This window comes from Mauremys mutica, chromosome 6 (genome assembly GCF_020497125.1).
Source record: "Mauremys mutica isolate MM-2020 ecotype Southern chromosome 6, ASM2049712v1, whole genome shotgun sequence".
NCBI lineage: Eukaryota > Metazoa > Chordata > Testudines > Geoemydidae > Mauremys > Mauremys mutica.
The window spans coordinates 94,940,201-94,943,955 of NC_059077.1; positions in this window are offsets into that span (position 1 = coordinate 94,940,201).

Consider the following 3,755-nt stretch of genomic DNA (forward strand, 5'->3'; position numbering starts at 1 on the left):
GCGTGGGGAGGGGGGGGGACGCCGCGCAGACTCGTGACGCCGCGCGCAGCCCTCCCCCTCCCGTTCCCCCAGGTGAGCGCGCCGGGTCCCTTCTGCCTCACGGTCAGCAAGGAGGGAAAGGGCCTCGCGCCAGCCTGGGGGAGGGGCCCCGCGCTAGCCCCGGAGCCCTCGTCAGCCTCCTGCTCTTCTCCCGCCGCCGCCGCCGCTCCCCTGAGCGGGCCGCGCCGAGCGCCTCTTCCCCTCTCCCCGGATCGGGGCAGCGACCGCCCCGCGGGGGGGGGCCTCAGCCGCGGCGTTCAGCTGGTTCGCGCGGGGGGGCGGATAATTACCCCTCACCCTAGGCGTGCGCACGGGGTGTGCCCAGCCCCTCCCGGATCATGCCTCAGCTCCGTCTGGGAAGGCGACTAAGGCTGCTTCCCCCCCGGCTCGGAGGGGGGAAGGAGGCGGCTGCTGCTTGCCCCCCCCGGGGAGATCAGCTGTTGGCAACTGCCAGTCAGCTATTTAGCATGCTGCAGCAACCCGCATCAGCAGCGGGGGGGAGGCTCAGTGGTTTGAGCATTGGCCTAAACCCAGAGTTGCGAGGGGGCCATTTAGGGAAACTGCGGTGTTTTATTTAAAAAAAACAAACAAGCTGGGGATTGGTCCTGCTTTGAGCAGGGGGTTGGACTAGATGACCTCCTGAGGTCCCTGCCAACCCTGATATTCTAGGATCAGCTGTTCGGCTGGCTGCAGCCAGTCAGCTGTTTGGCAGGAAGTCCCGGCCTATCAGCTGTTTCTCCTGCAGCTGCTGAAGCTCCCAGACTGCAGGCAGAGGTGAATCATTCTGATTTTCAGGGTAGAGGGAGCTTGACTAGGGGGGACCAGCAGCCAAGGCACAGTAGCATCTGGGCTAGCTGCAGAGGGGTTGGGGAGATGGGGTGGGCAGCCTCTCAGCTGGGGGGAGATGAGCAGGCAGCTTCTCAGTTGGCTGCTGGGGGGAGTATGGGCTGGGAGCTTTCTCAGGGACTGAGCCACCCAGTCTCAGCCCATCCTGGTGTTTCCCCCAGGACCTGTACTCCTCCTTCAGCCAGGAGAAACCAGCTGCAGACCCCCTTAGTGCTGGGCAGGGAGACAAACCAAAGGACATGGTTCCTTTAAGAAAAGTTCTCCCTTGTGTCTGATGAGTGAAATTGGGTTGTGGCCTGCAGCTTGCCTGCTCCCCCTTCTTTACCTGTCCAGAGGGGCTTCACTCCAGCCCCAGCTGCAAATGAGCAGCCTCACCAAGTCTGGATGCTGCTCAGACCCCTCCCATGCAGGATCTGAACTGGGAGCTTCCCAGCCCCTACAGTTCTGTCATGCCTAAGAAAGTAATGCTTGCCCAGCTCTAAGCTGTCTCCCCCCTCCCCCACACCCAGATCAAGCCTATCTGAGGGATTTTCCTCTGAGAGGAAGTTTATCCCCTCCCCCACCAATCAGCATCCCCTCCTCCCAGTGTAAGGAAGGATTGATTCCCTTCCCCTGGATCCCCCTTACCCCCCAGCTCCTGGGGAATTTCTTCCTTTGCATCCATCCCCCTGTATCTGCTTCAAGTCAGGAGATGCTGTCCTGCTTCACCTTGGGACACCTGAGCTGCTCTTGCTTCAGGGTGCTGGTCTGCCGCAGCCTGGTGGAGGAAGCAGCTGGTCCCCACTCCCCCACCTTTGGCCATGGTCCCACCAGGGGCTCCCCTCCCACAAAAGTTGTACAGTATGTGAAGGAGTCAAAGCTGGGGTAGGCTGCAGCCCTGGGATTGGGAAGAGCTGGAGCAACACAGCAGAATGAATGAATAGGCCATTTCTATGCTGGGCTGTTGAATTAAATTTCTCTCTGTGTCAGGGCATGTGGTTTCTAGGCTGGCTGCAGGGGGTGGTGTTTGGGGGAGACAGAGCTGCGTTGAGTGCGTGGGGGGGAGCAGGCGCTAAACAAAGCCAGCAGGAAGTAGGGAGCAGAGGGAGATGGGAAAAGGGACACAAGTGGAGAGCAAGAACTGGAAAACATCAGGAAGGGGAGATACCAATGATAGACACACTTTCAGTAACTAGAATGAAAGTATATAAATATGTTGAAAATAGCCTCCCCTCAAAACTGGCAGAGTACCCCTCCAGCACCCACACATCGCCCTTAAGGCAGGAGGGGGCAGAAAGGAATGAGCGGCTGGTGGGAGGCATTTAGTGGAGGGAGTTGGCAAGAAGGTGGTGTTGAGGGGGGTTTAGGGGATTAGCCAGGAAGAGGTGGAGTGGGGGCGGAGCCAGGATGGGGCACCCACCAGCAAAACCAAAAGTCAGCACCTATGAGTCGGGGTGACAGGATCCCCCCCGCCCACCTGCGCAGGGTGTATTTGTTGCCTGTACAAACTTCCCCAGCAGCTGCACAAAGTTGTTGTAAATTGTGTCACAGTGAACCCCACGCTGCTACCGTTACCCCCATTTCCCCCCCCCCCCCCCAGTTCAGGCTTGTCCAGCCAATTACTGCCTCCCCAGCGCTACACATGACCTTTGACTTACATCAATCATAGCGCTCTTCCACCGTTGCGCACCAGCTTGGTTGGCGCTCTCTGCCATGACATCATTGGTCATGGGGATGTCCAGGGGATGCGATTTGGTGGGGACTCTGTTCTGAGGGGCGGCAAAGTAAGGGACCGGGCCAGGGGGCTTGGATGCGAGCCAGAGGGTCTCAGGGGCAGTCAGGGGACGGGGGATGTGGGCATTGGATAGGGTGTGAAAGTCTCAGGGGGCTTGTCAGGGGTGGGAGTGTGGCTAGGGGTTGGGGCAGTTGGGACAGGGGGGTTGGATAGTTAGTGGGGTCCTGGGGGATGATTAGGGGGCAGGGGGATCTCTGGAGGGGGCGGTCAGGGGACAAGGAGCAGGAGAGTTGGATGGTTCGGGAGTTCTGGGGATCCTGTCGGGGCAGGGAGTGGTTGGATATGTGTGGGAGTCCTGGGGGTCTGTCTGGAGGTGGGGTGTGGCTAAGGGACAGGGCAGTCAAGGGACAGGTAGTGGGTAAGGTCCTAGGGAGGCAGTTATAGGGGTGGGGTCCTCAGGAGGGGGTAGTCAGGAGACAAGGAGCACTGAGGCTTAGATGGGGGTGGGGTCCTGGGGGGCAGTTAGGGGGCAGGGTCCTAGGAGGGGGCAGTCAGGGGACAAGAAGCGGGGGGGTTGAGGGTTCTGAGGGGGGCAGTCAGAGGGTGGGAAGTGGGAGGGAGTGGATGAGGGTGGGGCTCCCTGGTTGCACACCCTAATGGAAAGTGCCTCACATGCCTATGCACTTCACTCAGCATTTTCAACCAGCTGTTCCAGCCAGAATCCAAATTCTCCAGCTCCAAAATCCCAGTCCAGTAGCGCCTTAGTGCACTAGCACGTACACATGCCCAGAGGCCGGTTTGCTATGGTACTTCACACTTCCCAAGCCTCATCTAATGGTCTCCAGGCTAGATGCATTCACACCACCTCAGTGACACAAGGCTATATCACTAACACAGAGTGGGTATATCTAAGGCTAACGTCATACAGCAAGTCAATGGCAAAACTGGGAAGAAAACTCAGATCTGCCTCTGAGACCCATCCTTTAACCCAAAACTATTATTCCCTTTATTTATTAGTATTATTAAATTGGGTGTTTGTTATTAGGATGGGTAGGATTATTCACAGAGGGGAAAACCAGATATATCAAGATTGTGTGCTGGGTGTCAGCTGGCGGGGGGTGGGGGGGAGGCAAAGAAAGCAGTTAATCAACCTAGA